We start from the raw sequence: 22,279 nt of genomic DNA, 5'->3' as shown, positions 1-22,279 counted from the left end.
TTTATTATTCCTTCCCTTTTTCCTGCCTTGTTTCCTTCATTCCTTTTTTTCCTCCCTTCCTTCTTTCCTTCCTTTCTTTTCCTTTCTTCTTCCATCTTTCCTGTCTTCCTTCTTTTTACACTTGTGGATATCAGTAACCATTTACTAAATGTCAGAATACACCTTTCAAGTCTTGGTATTTCCATTACCCACGGAGACATATGAGTAATAATTATCATATATAGACAACACTAGGAGGTGTTTCTAATTTTCACAACCCATTAGAAGACTAAAAGATCTGTTTTGATAAATGGTCTTCTTTTAAGCAGTTACAGAATTACATTTGTCAAACCATTTGTTTTTCATTACAAGGAAAGACTCGGATTACATTTTTACTGCCTGAAAGAAAATCCTGCCAATGCTTTTCCTGTTAGGTAGTCTATAAATAGATTTTCTTATTCAGCAGATAGGAAGCAGAAATTTGGTAAGTTTTACATAAGGTATTAAATATTTCTGTGGTTTATGGGTCAACAAACCAAATACCACTACCAAATATCCCTCACATATCACAGTCTACATTAGCAGTAATTCTGAATTTGGCAACCTAAGAAGAATATTGTAACACAATCAAAGTCTGAAGGCATCAGAAGGTATTTTTAGACTTCTGTGGGGTCATGATCTGCTTGTTTCAGGTGTGGATTTCACGTATTAAAATTCAGTAACTGGTTTTCCAAACTTCATAAAGCCCTTAAGGCAATAAGCATAATGAAAAAATGTCTTGGGGTCCCACATAGTAACAAAGGATACCTTTTAATTTTAATTAAAGTATTATTTTCAGTAATATTTCAACATGTTTACTGTTGTGCCTTGGTCTTCTTGGACATCCAGTTTTACAAGGTTTCTGTGATTTGGCTGTTTAAGAGCCCATAAAGGAATAAGCACTAACTTATTTATTGCTAATTAGCATAAACTGCAGGTTAGATATCAGTCAAATGCAGCAGTAGATAACATTTGTTGTATGTGTCTAAGAATCTTTTGTTAAACAAAATTTCCTGCCAAGTTAAATTTAATGTAACCATGCTAAATAAAGAAAACTTTCGGGGACTTTGTAAATAGATTCTTAGAAGACTATAACGCTGGCTTGCATCCCTCAGTTGTCTTTTTTTTCTTTAATTATATTCTCTCAGCATTTTTATACTAACATCCAGAGCAACCTCTTTATTCTTTGACTAGAGATTGTCTTAAAATGTAATCAGTTGGAATCAAGTTTGAATTTGTATCTGTAAATACACTTACAAAATTGGGACAAAATTTTAAATTCATTAGCAAATTCAGAAGAGATTTTCATTCTAATTCTGATACATCCTAAATAATCTAGGTAACCGTTACAAGTATTTCATACTGTTTGTGATTTACAAGTGCTTTCTTAAATTTTGATTGTATGATGAAATAGTGTTTGAATATTGTCCACATTTTTGAAATTTCATTTAAAATGATTTTAATAATCGTATAGGTAAATAAGTAAATGACTATTGCTGGATCTTAATGTTACAGCAAATGCAATTTATTTGATTTCTGCTCAGTGATGACAACAGATCAGATTCTCTGATGTGGAAGATCATTTATTACTTGTTTTCTGACCAAGATTTGCCACATATTTACACCAACCCCTTGGTTGCTTCCATTTTATAGGCAAGAAATCTAAGACACAGAGATGTCAAATAACTTGCCTGAGCTCACAGAGCATTTTAGTAACCAGTCAGAATTAGTTTTCTCGAAATTTCAGGATGTGACTTAACTTACCAAATGATTTTAAAATACTGATATGTTGACTGAGGATAGGAATGAATTGTAGTAGGTGCCAAAGAACAGAATTGCAGAAGCGTGTTAATATTTAACATTTTTCCTAAGGGGAAAATATCTAAACAGGGTAAGAGATATAAGAATAAGAAATATAAATGCCAAATTAATATATAAAATATGTCTTCTCTAAGAATCTTCTCTAAGAACTAAAGATAAGTAAAGAAACATAGAAAAATTCTGCAAGGATAAACAACACTTTATAGGAATCAGGATTGTGGAAGGAAAGATTTTGATTTTTACATTTAAACATTTTTGTTTGTGTATGTTCATAATAATCAAAAGGTTTGATAGTCAACAAACTTTTATTGTTTACTTCTACTATGTGCCAGCACTGTATTTGGAATACATCAGTGAACAAAACAAAAATTCCTATTGCCATGAAGCTTATATTTAGCTTCTGTTATATTGGATTTTAAAATACAGCTGAGGCAAATGTAATTCAAGTTTAATTCAAACAATTAAAGCAGAAAAAATTAACAGAAGGAACTGCTTTCCCAAACAACCCAAGTTACAATGAAGTGGCTTAGTTTGTTTGTTTGTTTTTAATGACTGGAAGAATAAAAGCCCCAGGTGAAGGTGGAAAATAGACAAAACAAGTAAATAAAACCAGAATTTGGTGATAGATAATATCGAAATATATAAACCACCTTTATCTCCAATATTAGCCATGTTTTAGGATTTCACAAAATTATCTAAAACAAGAATCATAAAATTTAAAGTAAACCAAGAATACAGGTTTATATTTGTTATAGAATATGGTTTCTGTAGCCCATTTGACAGAGTTTTTATCTTTTTGTAACTTGAGTATCAGATGACAGAGGAGAAGAAATCTATGAAGGGAATGAGAATATAACAGAGCACATCTTATTTATTTATTTATTTTTTTGAGACAGAGTCTCACTTTGTTGCCCTGGCTAGAGTGCAGTGGCATCAGCCTAGCTCACAGCAACCTCAAATTCCTGGACTCAAGTGATCCTTCTGCCTCAGCCTCCCAAGTAGCTGGGACTACAAGCATGTGCCACCATGCCCGGCTAATTTTTTCTATATATTTTTAGTTGGCCAATTAATTTCTTTCTATTTTAGTAGAGATGGGGTCTTGCTCTTGCTCAGACTGGTTTCAAACCCCTGACCTTGAGCAATCTGCCTGCCTCAGCCTCCCAGAGTGCTAGGATTACAGGCATGAGCCACCATGCCTGGCCAAGAGCACAATCTTAAATGGGCCTTTTAAGCTTAAGCCAACTGTTTCAGCTAATTTGTTGAACAAGGTATTGTAAATATTGTTTACTGCATGGCAAATGAATAAACCAAAGAGCCATGCAATTGCTTCAAGACCTTCCTTTAATTAAAAATCGATTCCCTTCTTACAAGGGTGACATATTTCTGGTTAAATATTTTCGATTATCAAAAAGGTAGCTTATATTATTCACACTTAAAAGATAGTTAGTTTTATTTATGAGCACATACATATTTTTTAAATGTCTTTCAGACATGTACATGCACACCATACCATTCATGTTGTGGTGTCAATCAAGTTTAATTTTATAATTATTCTTAAATTTATACTTAAAATTTTTTCTCTGCTACATGATGCATTTTATATGAATTTGATTTTGAATGCTACAACAAAGTTTTCAAAATACTATATTTACATTGCACATTAGCAATCATATGGAGGGAAAGACTAACATCCAAGTACCCATAATAATCATAACTATATCCTTTTTTTTTTTTTTTTTTGAGACAGAGTCTCGCTTTGTTGCCCAGGCTTGAGTGAGTGCTGTGGCATCAGCCTAGCTCACAGCAACCTCAAACTCCTGGGCTCAAGCAATCCTTCTGCCTCAGCAACCTGAGTAGTTGGGACTATAGGCATGCGCCACCATGCCCGGCTAATTTTTTATAGATATAGTAGTTGGCCAATTAATTTCTTTCTATTTATAGTAGAGACAGAGTCTCACTCTTGCTCAAGCTGGTTTTGAACTCCTGACCTCGAGCAATCCACCCACCTCAGCCTCATAACTATATTCTTATTGAATGAAATAAATTATGTTATAGAGAGCTATTGCACATATGAAGGTAAATTCTGTATCATATATTCATTCAACTTTCATTCTGTTAATGTTGGATTGTAAAATATATATGAATCCAAATATATAGACTTATATATCATATATGTCCTTTGTATATTGTATATATGTGTTTTGTTCTTTATTTATTTAACTAGTGAATGAAAAAAGAACCAAAATAACATTAGTGGAGAAAAAATTCTTAATAAGAAGGAAGCATGAATATTTTGAAATATTTAATGTTGTTTTTTAAATGTTAATACTTGCCAGTAAAGCATTCTACATTTTTTAAATCATATTTTACTGGGAGTGAGGTGAATTAATTATATATTAAAATTTAAAAAAAATACTCTTGATTCTTTTACATGTGATTCTTCCAAACATTACTTGGTAAAAAATCAAATAGTCATCCAAGAATTAATAGACATGATTTTTGGAATTCTCTAAGATATTTTGTTGTTCAGTTCTCTTTTGTTTTTGTCATCTCAAATCACAATTTCTATTTATGGACTATAAACTAAATTGATATTGAAAATCTTAAATTAATGACTAAAACTCTGAATTTACAAAACACAAGTTAATTAGAGCAAGTTGGAATGATTAATTTTTTTGTGGCTTTAGGTTTTTATAGTCTTTGAAATTTTAAATTATCCTAATGAAAATACAAAAAGTTACATGTTGTAGGCCGGGCACGGTGGCTCACGCCTGTAATCCTAGCTCTTGGGAGGCCGAGGCGGGCGGATTGCTCAAGGTCAGGAGTTCAAAAAGTTACATGTTGTTTTAGCAGTCTTTAGTAAAGACTAGGGGAAAGGAAAAAATAAGTAACAATTATTGAAGCTCTAAATTTGCTAAGAATTAATACAAATGTCATTTCATTAACACTTATAACAGCACTATGACATAAGAAATATTATTTTCAACAGTTCAGATATGATAGAAAGTAACTTTCTCAATGTCACACAGTAAGTCACCATGTGGTTCAGCCCAGAAACTGTGTTCTCAGAAACTCAGTCTAACACCTATGCTCGCTGCCCATTTGACTGATCTTAATTTCCTTTGTCTGTTGGTCCACTGTTAATTTGCTATTTTCATCCTTCCTTTTCCCTGCTTTCCTTTTTTTCTTTCCTATTCCAATACAAAAGATAAAACACAAGAAAACAACAAATACTGCTTCATTGTATTGGGAAATATACATTATAGGTATCCTAAATATTTTACCATATTTTTTTTCAAATTGAAATTAAGATAAGGGTCAAAAGTAAGCAGTGTCCCAAAGGGTCTTATCAGTTAGCACTGGTAAGAAATAGATGGTATACTCAAATTGGATAATTTGAGGAGAGTTTTTAAAAGGCACTATTTTTTTTTTTTTTTTTTTTTTTTTGAGACAGAGGCTCACTCTGTTGCCCAGGCTAGAGTGTGGTGGCGATAGCCTAGCTCACAGCAACCTCAAACTCCTGGGCTCAAGCAATTCTCTTGCTCAGCCTCATGCGTAGCTGGGACTATAGTCACGTGCCACTATGCTCAGCTAATTTTTTCTATTTTTAGTTGTCTGGCTAATTTTTTTTTCTATTTTTAGTAGAGACAGGGTCTCGCTCTTGCTCAGGCTGGTCTTGAACTCCTGAACTCAAGCAATCCTCCCACCTAGGCCTCCCAGAGTGCTAGGATTACAGGCCATCATGCCCGGCCAAAAGGCACTATTTCATTTATTTATTTATTTATTTTGAGACAGAGTCTCACTTTGTTGCCCAGGATAGAGTGCCTTGGCGTCAGCATAGCTCATAGCAACCTCAAACTCCTGGGCTCAAGTGATCCTCCTGCCTCAGCCTCCTGAGTAGCTGGGACTACAGGTGTTAGCCACCACGGCCCGCTAATTTTTCATTTTTGTTTTTAGTTAACTGGCTAATTTTTTCTATTTTTAATAGAGACAGGGTCTCGCGCTTGCTGAGGCTGGTCTTGAACTCCTGACCTCAAGCGATCCTCCTGCCTTGGCCTCACAGATTGCTAGGATTACAGGCATGAGCCACCGTACCCTGCCAAAAGGCACTATTTTAAAAGTGTGATCAGGAGGCAAGGAAACTATATGACATAGTGCAGTGAAGGTTCAGCTCAATTTCCACTGCTAGGCCTGAAGAGAGAAGGGAAGTTGTGGCCTTCAGAACCTGAGACTCAGAAAGCTCTGTGGAGAGGGTCATCTGACAGGTACTCTGATCTTCAGTCTAGGGATGCAGACAGGTAAGAGGTGGTAGAAGCAGTTTCCAGAGCTTTCTGCTCTTGTATCGTCTTTGGCTGGGGCTCTCCATTGGCTGCACTCACCCAAATCCAGAAGGCCCTGCCAACACAGTCTATATGTCCTATCCCAGGACACAGAGTAGCCTGAAGAAGAATGGAAAGAAAATCTAGAGAGATAAACAGAAGGAATCCCGCACAAGCTCCAAACTGTAAGAAAACATACAGTGCAACTACTCCAACTGGAGGTATTTCTTTGCCTCCCAAAAGCTTTCATTTTTTGCTAATATCAGAAATAGCTTTTCCCTGATTAATCCCAACAGAATTCAGTTAATATCCTTGTACAAATTGCAATAACGTTAAGTATTTTGTCTGTACCTGATTAATTTATCATTTACTTTATGTTAATTATAATTGTTTCTACATTTTTATAATGTGCATATCTTATCTATGCTAGTCCTGAATCATAGAGACAGGCAGGCCTGTGGCCTTCTAGGGCAGATAGGTAGGCCCTGGTACTTGGAAACATGATGTTGAGAGTTGCTATGGTCCCCAAACTATATTACTAGCCGTAAGCAGTCTCCATTTCACAATGCTTTAGAATAAGGGCTCTGAAGCCAGGCTCTGCTACTTGGTAACTCTGTGATATCAGGCAAATTATTTCTGGATATATTACCTATTTGTAAAATAAAGTGTAATGATACCATCTACCTCAAATGGTCATTCTGAGGGTTAGATGAATTAACACATGCAAAGTGGATTAGAGGCCGGGCGCAGTGGCTCACGCCTATAATCTTAGCACTCTGGGAGGCCAAGGTGGGCGGATTGATTGAGGTCAGGAGTTGGAAACCAGCCTGAGCAAGAACGAGACCCCATCTCTATTATAAATTGAAAAGAAATTAATTGACCAACTAATATATGTAGAAAAAATTAGCCGGGCATGGTGGTGCATGCCTATAGTCCCAGCTACTCGGGAGGCTGAGGCAGGAGAATTGCTTGAGCCCAGGTTTGAGGTTGCTGTGAGCTAGGCTGACGCCACGGCACTCACTCTAGCCTGGGCAACAAAGCGAGACTCTGTCTCAAAAAAAAAAGTAGATTAGAGCAATGTATGACACCCAGTGAGCACTGAACAAATGTTAGCTTGTATTATCATCTCAAAAATATATGTATTTGGTCTGACACAAATTGGCTGATGATAAAGAGGCTATGTGTAAGAGAATAGACATATTACCATAAATTACTATTAGAAAATTAACTCAAAGTGACTTTGAGACCACTTACAAAAACATCAGGGCAGAAAGTGCATCAAAGTAAGCAATTTGCAGGCAAACAACAGTCTCGGAAGCCAACTTGACAGTATGATTGACAGTACCAACTTGACAGTATGTGACAGTATCACATCAAATCTGCTTTATGTTTAGGTTGATTATGACATTTCCCTCATTCCACAATTCTTTACCAAGTATTTTTGGGTCATTTCAAGTGACCACAAGCTTAGGTCAAATTGCTTCCTCCCTGGTTCCTCTTCACAGATTCCACATCTCAAATGACCTGAACCAGCCACTTTCTCTCTCTGTCTCTAGCTCTGCTCTTGTTTCATTTAATAACACTATTTTACCTGCTTCTAGAGATCATGCTTGCTTCACCATTCTTGTTCCTAGAATTCTTTAGTTAACTTTGCCTAGTTCACACTTAGGGCCCAGGATTATTATCAGCTTTATCCCTGTCAACAAATGTGTACCTCATACCAATGATTGCCCAGCCTGGACAACACAGTGAGACTGTTTCAAAAAGAAAAAAAAAAAGTCTGTAAATGAAATTTTCAGTGATGATAGATCTATATTTTACCTTGTTATTTATAGAACATCCACTACCATTTGTTCAATACTGTTAAATTAAATGAAAAGATTGGCCAAGCACGGTGGCTTACACCTGTAATCCTAGCATTTTGGGAGGCTGAGGTGGGAGGATTGAGCCCAGGAGTTTGAGACCAGCCTGATCAACATGGCAAGACTTCTTCCCTACAAAAAAATAAGAAAAATTAGCCGAGCATGGTGGCTTGCACCTGTAGTCCCAGCTACTAGGGAAGACTGAGAGAGAGGGTCCCTTAAGCTCAGGAGTTGGGGGTTGCAGTGAGCTATGATGACACCACTGCATTTCAGTCTGGGTGACAGACCAAGACCTTGTCTTAAAAAAAAGAGAGAGAAGAGAGAGAAAAGATTGGCCATATACTACATGCCAGACCATGCATTTTGCTAGGTGTTTAAGATAGATACATAATTAATAGATAGTCCCTGCTCCCAAAGAGTTTATGATTTATAAAGAATATGTATTTTGATGAGAGTATTGAATTATAAATACTAAAAGGGTGCTGTTCTCTCACAACATCTTACTAAAGTAGGCATTGTTATTCCCACTTTAAAGAAGAGGAAACATGTTTAGATACATTAAGGTATTATTGGGATTTTAACCACTTTGAATTCAAAGTGTAAGACCTTTCTGCTATATCCACTATATTAGGGTTAAGGTTTTTATACAGCTTGCTTTGCCAAATCTCAGAATACAGAGAGGCATAGGACTGTAACATTCACATTTATCAACTAATCAATTTTTTTTTTTTGAGACAGGATTTTGCTCTGTCATCCAGGCTAGAGTGTGGTGGCATCATTATAGCTCACTGCAACCTCCAACTCCTGGGCTCAAGAAATTCTCCTGCCTCAGCCTCCCCAGTAGCTGGGACTATAGATGTGGGCCACCAGCCCAGCTAATTTTTGTATTTTTTGTAGAGATGGATCTCATTCTTGCTCAGGTTGATCTTGAACTCCTGGGCTCAAGCAATCCTCCTGCCTCAGCCTCCCAAGTGCTAGGATTACAGATGTGAGCCACCGTGCCCAGCCCAATGATCATTTTTTTTGATTGCCTATGACGTGCTCCTGTTCTAGAAAAAGATAAAAGATAGGCTGGGCGTGGTGGCTCATGGCTATAATCCCAGCATTTGGGAAGGCCAAGGTAGGAGAATTGCTCAAGGACAAGAGTTCAAGACCAGCCTGCAGGCCAGGCGTGGTGGCTCACACCTATAATCTTAGCACTCTGGAAGGCCGAGGCAGCCGGATTACTCAAGGTCAGGAGCTCAAAACCAGCCTGAGCAAGAGCAAGACCCCATCTCTACTATAAATAGAAAGAAATTAATTGGCCAACTAATATATAGAGAAAAAATTAGCCAGGCATGGTGGTGCATGCCTGTAGTCCCAGTCCCAGCTACTTGGGAGGCTGAGGCAGGAGGATTGCTTGAGCCCAGGAGTTTGAGGTTGCTGTGAGCTAGGCTGATGCCACGGCACTCTAGCCTGGGCAACAAAGTGAGACTCTGTGTCAAAAAAGAAAAAAAAAAAAAAAATAGACCAGCCTGCGCAACACGTGCGGTTGAGGTAGGAGGGTCATTTGAACCCAGGAGTTTGAAAGGCTGCAGTGAGCAATGATTATATCATTGCACTCCAGCCTGGGAGACAGAGCGAGACCTTGTCTCAAAAACAAACAAGCCAAAAGAGAGAAACATATGAAAACTTAGGGCAGAAATTAACCCCTGAATTTAAGGAATGCCATAAGGTTGGACAAAATCAATTGCTGGAGAAATGGACTTTATGAGAACCACTGTAGAAGTCAGAGAGATCAATTCAAGTTAGGACTGGTTACATAAAGCATTTCAAGAAAGTCATGGCTCACATCTAAGACAATAACAGAAAACTAGAATAGCCATATTTCAGTTTTGCTCATATGCCGCCTTCATCCCAAACGGACTCTAAAATATGTAAATTTGGGCCAAACTGTCTTGAGAGAATCAGCATCAAGTAATTATGGTTTACTCCAGTGGTTTTCCAAAATTTTACAAAACCAACAGTTTTCCTCAGTGGCAAGCTCACAATAAAGTCTAAAATATAGAAGCAATAAATGCAGAGGTGATCATGGCGACAAGCACAGTGATGCAGGGCAACCCCCTTCCCTACCCAACAGCTCCCAACTGCTATATGATTGGAAACAATTTAATATGGCAGATTAATATTAAATATAATATTTATTATATATTATATATTATTATATATTTCATATATTATTATAATTATTATACATAATATATATTAAATATAATATAATATGGCAAATTAATATTAAATATAATATTTAATAATAAATAATTTAATATTATTTACTAAGACTAGGAGCAGAAAGAGGAATAAAATGTGATCCCAAAGAGGGATAAGTAAATACTCACCTGACTGGTACAACGCACACTCTCTGGGTGACAGGCACACTTATAACTTTGACTCAAACTCTACAAAAGCAATTGTATGTAACCAAAACTTTGGTAATACTCTGAAATGAATAACAATAAAAAAGAATGTGATGAAGAAAGATCTGGGTCTCAATGGCAGCATAGCCTCTACAGTACCTAGGAATAAAGTTAACAGGAAATATAAAACATACTGAAGAAAGTAAAAGAAGGTTGTTAAGGGATAAATGTTTGTGTCCTCTCAAAATGTACATGTTGAAATCCTACCCCCAACATGATAGTATTAGGAGGTGGAACTTCTGGGAGGCGAATATGTCAGGTTTTAGTCTGAAATGTAGGTTCTTGGCATGCTCGTGGCCGAAGAATGACCGGATGCACCAAAGTAAGGCAAGCATAAAAATGAGGTTTATTGAGGAAAGGAAGATAGGATTATAGAGCAAGAACAAGATGTGGGTTTACAGAGCGTGGTACATACACCACAGATGATGACCAGGCTCACTGTCACAGGAAGGGGAGAGCAAAAGGTAGGGCAAAAAGGCCCTGGTTATGTTCTGCGTCTCATTTTATAGTGCCAGTATTGGGACTTCCCTCACGGTTCAGAGGTCACCAGGGAATCACTTTGATTGAACAGTTGGGAGTTGCATGACCTGAGTCTTAGACAGGGCATTCAAGTTGTTCTAGGTGGTGTTCCTCTTTGGTGGTGTGTTTTCCATTTGAGTTTTCATATTTCCAGAGTTCCTTCGCTGATTCCTTCCCATCTGGATCAGTTGTCGCTTCTTTCCTTTAGGTTTTCATTTGGGTAATGACACACCCTGTTTAGTCTCTGAGCCAGTAGGTGTTGTTTGTGGGTGAGATTTGACCACACCCTGTATGATGAGTCAGTAGTTGCTGTGAAAATGGTGTGCAGGATGTCCTCCCTGTCAGTAGGTGGCGCTTGCTTGGAGGAGCAGGCTACACTGTTGTTTTTGTGTCCTGTTATCAGCTCTTTTTCCTCTGGAGAGGAACTCTAGTGCCTCAGGTGGTGGGTGGGGCTCTGGGACTTCCAGGTGTGTCCTTATTCTCCACCTCAGTGAGGGTTGGTCTTGGAGTGAGTCTGGGCAGAGCTGGGTTGGGTAAGCCTGCCCTCAGGCACCACCAATGCTGTTAGCAGGGGTCAAAGTTCTGTTCTCTGCTTCCAGGAAAAGCTGTCAGGGAGGGGCTGGAATGGCCACGCTCAGCCAGAAAGTCTGCGTGTGGGGGTGGGGCTGTCTGAGACCCGCAGTTTGGAGCAGGCCTCGCTTCTTTCCACCATCCTCAACTCCGGGGCTTCTCCTGGGCCTCTGCCAGCGGGCCAGATCTCAGGCCACCGGGTCTCCTCTGGATGTGATGCCAGCGGGGAGGTTCCCTGCATAGGAACACTGCCTGGGCTGGGTGCACGGCCTCCCTTTGGGAGGAGGGTTGCCCTCTAGGATGCTGATCTGCCCCTGAAGGCACACACACCTCAGTAGGCTGTTCACGAATATCTTTTATGTGCCCCAGGCAATCTGGTACGCAGGTCTGACCTCTGGGTCCTGGAATTCAATCCCTGATCCCACCAGGGAGAGGAGTGCCAGTCCCAATTCACCCATAGGAGCCCAAGCTGGGTCAGTGTCGCTCAGAACAGGGTCTGCCCCCTTCTCCTGGGATCACTGTGCCAGCAGCACCTGGGATGGCTGGTGGGTAGTGAGCTCACAGTCTGAGTTCCCCTTAGTCAGCTGAAGGGCCCCAAAAGGGAAGGTCCCGTTCCCTGGCGATGCCTCCAGCTGGTGGCTATATTGTCTCTCTTGCAGCCTTAGTTAGGGTCCAGGGAGGGGAAAGTGTAGCAATATGGTGCCTGCTGCGCAGCTCGGGTCTGTGCAAGCGGAGGTGCCCCAAGGGAGTTGGAAGCCTGGTGTTGCGTCCACTACAGGCTTACCGCTTGCTGGCTGTGGCTGTCTCTGGGCTGGTGTCCGCAGGTCTCCCTAACCACTGGGGAGCCCCCCAGCAGTCCGAGATGCAAGGGAGGGGAGAGTTAACTGCTCCACCTACCCTTGCCGCTGGTCTCCCTCCAGGCTACTCGGGAGGTCTCTGCTTCCAGTTCTCCTCCACAACCTCCTCCAGTGGAGTCTTCCTTAGTCTCCGGTACCCCTCCTTCCAACCCTCGGCCAATGTATGCTCGTCTCCTGATCATATTTCTTATGTTAACCAATACATTTAGTAATGTTTGGCATGAGGGGAAAATGCATTTGTGGGTAAGGGCCTAACTTTATGTGGTGAGCTATACTCAATACCCTCCCATGTCCCCTGCTTTTATGGTCTTTCTTTCCTTGCTTTCTTTTTTCTTTCCTTCCTTTCCTTCCCTTCCTTCCCTTCCTTCCCTTCCTTCTCTTCCTTTTCTTTCTTTCTTTCTTTCTTTCTTTCTTTCTTTCTTTCTTTCTTTCTTTCTTTCTTTCTTTCTTTCTTTCTTTCTTTCTTTCTTTCTTTCTTTCTTTCTTTCTTCTTTCATGTTTTTTAGAGTGGACGTTTTCCTCTGTCACCCAGGCTGGAGTGCAGTATTGTATGCATAGCTCACTGCAGCCTCAAACTCCTAGCCTCAAGTGATCCTCCTGCCTGAGCCTCTTGAGTAGCTGGAATTATAGGCAGGAGCTACCAAGCCCAGCTTTCTTGTGATAGCAGTGTGTCATTATCATTACTGTAACTTTTTTTAGTCATTAGTTTATTCACAGGGAACAGAATGAAAAGCTCCCAAGAGAAAAACAAACAAAACAGTTAAACCAGGTCATATAATTCATTAAATCTAAAAAAACAAAAACAAAGAAAACCCACAAAATTCTTTATGTACTCCCTATTTTTGCCCAATTGCATCTACCTGATTTAATGTTATTTGTATAGAAGTATCTTTCTCTCAACATCACCAAGTATATATTTAAAACAAAACTATTTTAATCAAATTCACATGCAGATTATATAGGCTCCAGCCAATTCCTCTTATCATAATCAACCAGAACTATGGTACTGCTGTGAGTTATAGAGTTTTAGGATAATTTTCTTTCATACACATTTCATATCATCATAAAATAATATGGCCTGTTAAAAATGTTTTATAAAACCAATTCCCTCTCCTGTCTTATTAATTCTTGAAAGTATTGAACAGTAAAATTTTTAAAGTTATTTATTTACCATCTTTTTGGCTTTGACAGTTCCTTTATATTGGAAATTGAACAAAATACTATTAAATTTCAGCTCTTTCCAAGTACTTTTACTTCTTATCCCGAATATACTAAACAAATACTACAAAGTATATGTCATCTGTACTTTTCTTTCAACATGACTTATAGAAATGATATAATCAAAATCAGCAAAGGTAATTAATAACTAAACAGAAAAAAAGTCTCTAGTAAAATTGAAAATGCCTATTTTTTTAAGTTTGCAAAGCATCTTAAAAAATGTAAGTGTGTAAGTGTACACTTAACATTTATAAATGTATTGTACATTAATAAAAGCATATAAACTTTATTAGGTAGTATACAGAATAAAGACAATAAAACGAATACCCAAGAATCTATTAGCTTAAGAAAGAAAGCATTACTAGTGTCTTAGAAACCCTCTTTATGCCCAGAGATTAAAAACTTTTCTTTCTCTTATCCCAGAGATAACTGCTATCCTGACTTTCATGTTACTTTTCCCCCAATTTTCTTTATAGTTTGTATCACCTACACCTAAATAATTTATTATTTAGTTTTGAAAAGCTGAGTAACAAACCCAAACCTATATGTATACAGAAAGCGCTATATTGTCACTTTACATATACCTTCCAAGGAGAACAGAAACTGAATAGAGTTTGCATGTCATAGTCTTGCTTCCCTGAAAGTTTATTTTTTATTTTATTTATTTTTATTTTTTGTAGACAGGGTCTTACTATGTTGCCCAGGCAGGTCTCAAACTCCTGGGCTCAAGGGATCCTCATACTTCAGCCTCCCAAAGTGCTAGGCATCAACTACTACTTCACCTGGCACTGAGAGTTAAAAAGAGTCCTTTTTCAGGAAGTCAGTGAATAAGCTCATAAGTGAACAGAATATCAGTAAGGACAATAATGTGGGTCAACTTAGAGGAGACAGAGACAATGCAAGAAGGACAAATTTACAAAGATCATTACTCAATACTATCTATTATTGTAGGTCGGGTGTAGTAGCTCATGCCTGTAATCCCAGCACTTTGGGAGGCTGAGGCAGGAGGATCACTTGAGGCCAGGAGTTCAAGACCAGCCTGAGAAAAATAGTGAGACCTCATCTCTTAAAAAAGTGCAAAAATTAGCCAGCGTGGCAGTGCACGTCTGCACCTCCTTAAGAGTTTGAGGGGCCAAGCTCAGTGGCTCACGCCAGTAATCCTAGCACTCCAGGAGGCCAAGGCTGGCTGATTGTTTGAGCTCAGGAGTTCGAGACCAGCCTGAGCAAGAGCAAGACCCTGTCTCTACTAAAAATAGAAAAAATTAGCTGGACAACTAAATATATAGAGAAAAATAAATTAGCCGGGCATGGTGTCTCATGACTGTAGTCCCAGCTACTCAGGAGGCTGAGGCAGGAAAATCGATGAAGCCCAGGAGTTTGAGGTTGCTGTGAGCTGGGCTGATGCCAAGGCACTCTCGCTGGGGCAACAGAGTGAGACTTTGTCTCAAGAAAAAATAAATAAAACCTGGAAAGAATGCCACTGAAACAACTTACAATGTAGTTTATATACTTGGGTAAAAAGGGAAGCCATTCAGTAATGTGGAAATTGTGTAAGAATGCATTGTTAGTCAAAGTTGTAGGATGCTTAGACTCCAAAAACATTTCAAAGTGCAAACAACTGCCTCTTTCAAGGAGCATGTATTAGCCTTTGACTTACCAGAACAACTCCATGCAATACTTCAAAAGAAAATATATATTATTCAATCACTTTGGATGAATCAACTGATACTACTAACTCAGTATAGGTTTTATACTTCATTTGGGTTATAACAGAAGATTTTCTTTGCTACAAAGAGTCACTTGCTTTGGGCGCTCCTGCAAACAGAACATGGGGAATAGATATTTTCAACTTTCAAGATAAATGCCATGAAGTTGGAATGAATTTGGTAAATTTAGTGAGTGCATGTACAGATGGTGTACCTTCCCTGACAGGAAAACATGAAGGGTTTATTGCACTGATAAAAAAAAGTTTTTTGTTTTTTTTTTTTTTTTTTTTTTGCAATCACACAAGAGGAGGTTTATTTTCTGGCTAGCCAGGGTCCAAGCCCCAGAGCACCAACACAGTGGCCACTCTCGCAGGCAAGGACCAAAAAAAGTTTTAATAGATTCAGATGCTCTCATTTATTTTCATTGTGTCCTGCATCAGCAAAATCGCTGTCCTAAATCTACTATTTTAAGGGACACTTTGCAACAAGTTATACATATTTTTAACTATACTCGTGCAAATACAACATGGCATCCTCAGTTTATTAACATGCTAAAGTTGAAGGATGAGGTATTCAGTATACAGTTGCCTTATCATTTTAAAGTGTGTTGATTATCTCAGGGACAGGTGTTAGCCAAAATTTTATCTCTGCACGTACAAATAATTAAATTTTTTTTGGAGACAGAGTGTCGCTCTATTGTGTGGGCTTGAGTGAGTGCTGTGGCATCGGCCTAGCTCACGCAACCTCAAACTCTTGGGCTCAAGGGATCCTCCTGCCTCAGCCTCCCAAGTGGCTGGGACTACAGGCACTTGCTACCATCTCCAGCTAATTTTTGTTTCTAATTTTAGTTGCCTGGATAATTTTTTCTATTTTTAGTAGAGATGGGGTCTCAAAATCCTGACCTCAAGCCATCTCCTGCCTTGGCCTCTCAGAGTGCTAAGATTACAAGTGTGACCCATGGTACTCGGACCAGATAATTAAATTTTATGAAGAACAGAATCAACAATGTGAATTATTGAAAGAAGATTTGTATAGGAATTCAGCATTTCTGTGTGATATAATGTGAAATCAAAATGACTCAACTATTTCTTTGCAAAGTAAAACTAAGTCTATATATGATATCTGGCAAAAAAAATCCAAGCATATTTTTAAAAAGCTATCTTTTTTTCAAAACAATTCTTTTTCAAAAGGAAATTTCGGATGAACATTTTCCCCAGTTAGCAAAGGTCATTGATAAATAGTATGATGTATGTGAATCATTTGAGAACATGCAGCTGTTATAGATCTATTAATTGGAGAATACAGTGAAAGCTTGACTGATTTTGAGAGCCATGACATCACACTCAAATTGGTATTTCAGCCTCACCTAAAGATGGGCCAGGCGAGGTGGTTCATACCTATAATTCTAGCACTCTGGGAGGCCAAGGTGGGAGGATCAGTTGAGCTCAAGAGTTTGAGACCAGCCTGATCAAGAGGGAGAACTTGTCTCCACTGAAAATAGAAAAATTAGCCAAGTGTGGAAGCACATATCTGTTCTCCCAGCTACTCAGGAGGCTGAGGCAGAAGAATCCCTCGGGCCCAGGAGTTTAGTGTTGCTGTGAGCTAGGCTGCAGCCAGGGTACTCTAGCCAGGGTGACAGAGTCAGACTCTGTCTCAAAAAAATAAATAAATAAAAATAAAATATAACTACAGATGGAATTGATTGAGCTCTCAGTAGGAGACATTTTAGACAAGTCATTATTTGATGCTAAGAAAGATCCAATTGAAATACGGAAAAATGCAGTAGAATGCATATACCTTCACCAACATGCTCCAAAAATGCTTTCTTGCTTTTCAACCACTTATTGCTATGAATCTACATTCTCCTACCTAACCCAGATCAAGACACCCTGACAGTTATAAATGACTGATACCCATATAGAGGATCAAATGAAATTGCAGACTTCCATGCTGCAACCAAATGTTTAAATGCTTTCCAACAAAAAACAGACACAATGAAATCATTAAAAGGTTAGTTAACTTTATTTTTTTTTAGTTAACTTTAAAATTAACAAATAGTTCTCAATTTTAAAAATCATTAGTACATAATCGTTAGAGTTTTACAAAATAATGTACATTTTCAAGTATATCTAATTGAAGTTTCTTGAATGTGGCCTTATTTGATTACATGATCTTCCAACATGAAAAATTTCCCCACTCCTGACCTAGGTAATTCAATATCCAAATAGCAAGCTTTCTAAAAAAGAGAGAACATTTTCACTGTATGACTTCAGCAAAAAGAATAAAAAGAAAGAGAGAGACAACAGAGAAAAAGGAGGGGTGGGAATCATCAAGGAAATAATTCAGTACTATTTCCCAGAAAGGAAGGACATGTAGGGTCAGACAGAAAGACCCCATCTAAGTGCCCAACACAGAGATATAAATAGAACCACACCAAAGTACATCATCAAGAAATTCTAGGACATTTAAGATGAAAACAAGATATTACTACCTTCCAGAAATAAAAGACTGATTCCATACAAGAGATAAAGGATCAAAATCACTTCTTTAGACTTTTCTTTCTTGCTTTCTTTCTTTCTTTCTTTCTTGCTTGCTTGCTTGCTTGCTTGCTTGAGACAGAGTCTCACTTTGTTGCCTTGGCTAGAGTGCCGTGGCGTCAGCCTAGCTCACAGCAACCTCAAACTCCTGGGCTCAGGAGATCCTTCTGCCTCAGCCTCCCAAGTAGCTGGGACTACAGGCATGCGCCACCATGCCCAGCTAAATTTTTCTATATATTTTTAGTTGGCCAATTAATTTCTTTCTATTTTTACTAGAGACAGCATCTTGCTCTTGCTCAGGCTGGTTTCGAACTCCTGATCTTGAGCGATCCTGCCTCAGCCTGCCAGAGTGCTAGGATTATAGGCATGAGCCACCATGCCCGGCCTAGACTTTTCAATAGCAACATTAGAAACAAGAAAATACTTGAGCAATGCCTTCCAAAATTCTGAAGGAATATGACTTTCAATCTAGAATTTTATAGCCAAACTATCATCAGCTGTCAGAGTAAAATATAGATACGTTAAGACATAAAAATATATATATATACCAAATTTATTTTCCCACATTCTTTCTGAGGAAGCAAGTGAACACTGTAGTTCTCAAAAAAAAAAAAAAAGTTGGGAGTACAGGGATTCTAACATAAGGGAGAGGTGAAGTGAACCCTCAAGATGTTGATGAAAGGAGATATCAGAATGAAAGCTGTCTTAAGAGTATAACCAGCCCAGTTTTGAGAAGTAAAAACATCTCTGAGAGAGACTTTTTCGAGATGAATCTGATAGAATATTTGCTGTGAATGAACTTCAGATGACATTTAGACAATTAATGGAGTGCTAGAATTGAATTATTAATAAGTAATTAGAACATTAAACAAGTTTAGAAAGATAATTAAAAACCTTAGGAAGGCCGGGCACGGTGCCTCACGCCTATAATCCTAGCACTCTGGGAGGCCGAGGCGGGCGGATTGCTCGAGGTCAGGAGTTCGAAACTACCCTGAGCGAGACCCCGTCTCTACTAAAAATAGAAAGAAATTAATTGACCAACTAAAAATATATATACAAAAAATTAGCCGGGCATGGTGGTGCATGCCTGTAGTCCCAGCTACTTGGGAGGCTGAGGCAGGAGGATCGCTTGAGCCCAGGAGATTGAGGTTGCTGTGAGCTAGGCTGACGCCACGGCACTCACTCTAGCCAGGGCAACAAAAGTGAGACTCTGTCTCAAAAAAAAAAAAAAAAAAAAAACCTTAGGAAGGGCTGGGCGTGGTGGCTCATCCCTGTAATCCTAGACTCTGGGGAGGCTGAGGCAGGAGGATTGCTTGAGCTCAGGAGTTCAAGACTAGCCTGAGCAAGAGTGAGATACCATCTCTACCAAAAAAAAAAAAAAAAGAGAGAGAGAGATTGAGAGAGAGAGAGAAACCCAGCTGGGCATTTCGAGGAGCGCCTCTAGTCCAGTCCCAGCTACCTGGGAGGCTGAAGCAGAAGGATCGCTTAGAGCCTGGGAGTTGAAGGTAGCAGTGAGCTACAACGATGCCACTGCACTTTACTCAGGATGACAGAGTGAGACTCTGTCTCAACAAAAAAAACCCAAGGCAACTGAACACTCCACCTCACAACACACCCAGTAGGAAAAAAAAAAACTATTAAAAAAGAAAAACCTTAGGAAGAAATAAAGTCAGTCCAGAAAAGTAATCATTTATCTTCTGGCTCAGCTCTGAATATATAAATATTATGAATATATATAATATATTAACCATACTTAAATTACAATATAAGTAAACTGAAGAAAGAGCAATAGCAAGTGTGCATATGTAATGGGTGTAGTAACAGGAACAGAGCTAAGGCCTCATCTTCCACAGTGGGAAGTCAATAAACAATGCCCACATGTTATTTAGAGATATGGAAGTTAGCAAAATAACAAGCTAAAAGTTAAAAGTAGTTGTCTCTGGGAAGGGAGTGATTACAGAGGGGGGTGAGGCATTGAAGTTTTTCTAAAATTTCTTAAGAACTAATTAATTATTTATTAGGTAGAATTTTTGACAAATATTAAAATGACAAAAGAGAAATATAACTTTTTTTACAGAAGAAAGAAAGAGTATCCTATCTGCTCTGTGGAGAATCCAGGACTGAGATGCATTAATCCAGGACTGAGCATCAGATCTGGTAACACCAATGGTTACTGAGAAAAGTAAAAGAATGTTCAGAGAGTCAATAGACAAGACTTGGTTCTCAACTTTAGATTCCTATTCCAGGCCCACACTATCCTAATATTTTTCCACTGAAGCTGACTTCCCTTACCACCCTCTTTAGGCAACCCTTAAGATCTAACCCTTATGCCCATTCCACGTTAATTAAGTCGCTAATGGTACTAAGATGTTGTGATGTCGCAGTTAAAGGCATGAACTTTAGAATCAGAATCCTTTATTTGCTATATGGTCTTTAATGAGTTAGTTAACATCTCTCAGCTTTTTCTCTGTAGTAAAACATAGAATAATAACGTTTACCTCAAGAGGCTAATAAGATTAAGTGAAGCAATATATGTAAAGATGCTGAGTACACAGTGTTTGGCATGTAATAAGTGCTCAATTATTATTATTAAACTCCAGGAGCATGTTACTGTTAGAATCAGTTTGTTATTATTGTTGTTTCATTTTGTTCTGTTTTGTTTTTGAGACAAAAACAAAAATACAAAAATTAGTCGGATGTGATGGCCTGCACCTGTAGTCCCAGCTACTCCAGGAGGCTGAGGCAGGACAATCACTTGAGCCCAGGAGTTTGAGGTTGAAGTAAACTATAATGATGCTGCTACACTCTAGCCTCAGCAACACAGTAAGACTCTGTTTCAATAAATAAATAAATATGAAATTTTTACCAAAGACATTTTTATGAACTAAATACCTTTTATAAGACTTCAGAATTTTATTCTTAGGCATAAAAGATGAGCTAGGATGCCATGGACTCCAAAAAGTATTTTTTTGGAGTTTGATAGTCTTGAAAACATTGAAAACTAGGAGTTATCTTGTAAACATAGATCTGACCTTAGGCTTTTATGAATATCATAATTTGTTATAGTAGTAAAGACTTTGAAAACACATACAATTATTTATCTTCAATTACCTTTAATTTATCGTTCCATAACTGTATATTTACTTATTTGCTTTTAAGTTTTTTTCTTCTTTTGTCTTTTGAGACAAGGTTTCACTTTGTCACCCTAGGCTGGAGTGCAGGGATGAGATTATAGCTCACTATAACCTTCAACTCCTGGGCTCAAGTGATCCTCCTGCCTCAGTCGCCTAGGTAACTTGGACTATAGGTGCACACTACCATACCTACTAATTTTTTTTTTTAATTATTTTTTTTATTTTGGTATATTATGGGGGTACAGATTTTAAGGTTTCAATAAATGCCCATTTCCCCCCCTCCCCCCAAAAGTCTGAGTCTCCATCATGACCATCCCCCAGATGGTGCACATCTCACTCACTATGTATGTATATACCCGCCCCCCTCCCCCCTCCCACCTGCCCAATACCCTATTACTGTAGCACCTATGTGTCCACTTAGGTGCTACTCAGTTAATACCAGTTTGCTGGAGAATATATCTGGTGCTTGTTTTTCCATTCTTGGGATACTTCACTTAGTAGTATGGGTTCCAGCTCTAACCAGGAAAATATAAGGTGTGCTATATCACCATTGTTTCTTAGAGCTGAATAGTACTCCATGGTATACATATACCACATTTTATTAATCCATTCTTGGATTGATGGGCACTTGGGCTGTTTCCACAGCCTTGCAATTATGAATTGTGCTGCTATAAACATTCGAGTGCAGGTGTCTTTTTTGTAGAGTGTCACATACCTACTAATTTTTTAAAAAATTTTACTTTGTAGACATGAGGTCCTGCCATGTTGCTCAGGCTAGTTTTGAACTCCTGGTCTCAAGGTATCCTTCTGCCTCTCAAAGTGCTAGGATTGTAGATGTGAGCCCCCATACCTAGACAAGATTTTATAAATGTGCTCTTATTTAAAAGGAGAGAATCATCATTAACTTCAAATAGCACTTAGGCCAATGTTTCTCAAACATTTAAATAAGCCCTGATTAGTAAAAAATACTCTGGTCTATTCATTACTATTTTATTTCAGCTTTTAAAATGTTAGTAATGATCCACTGAATTGATTTCATGATCCAATAATGAATAAGGACTAGAAGTTTAAAACAGCACAAAATACCCATAATGATTTCAAATAAATAAGTCTTGTACTTAAATTAAAATACTGTCGCGCCCGGCTCGCCAGCAAGGAAGACGCGGCAACTGGAGTTCTTCTGACAGTGCTTTAATGGGGTTCCCTTTAGACTTACATGATGCGGAAGACCCAGCCCGGCAGCACGCAGGCTGCTATATACC

This window comes from Microcebus murinus, chromosome 1, assembly GCF_040939455.1.
Source record: "Microcebus murinus isolate Inina chromosome 1, M.murinus_Inina_mat1.0, whole genome shotgun sequence".
In the NCBI taxonomy this organism is placed as follows: Eukaryota; Metazoa; Chordata; class Mammalia; order Primates; family Cheirogaleidae; genus Microcebus; species Microcebus murinus.
The sequence above is the reverse complement of the archived record's forward strand: the minus strand, read 5'-3'. Positions refer to the sequence as shown.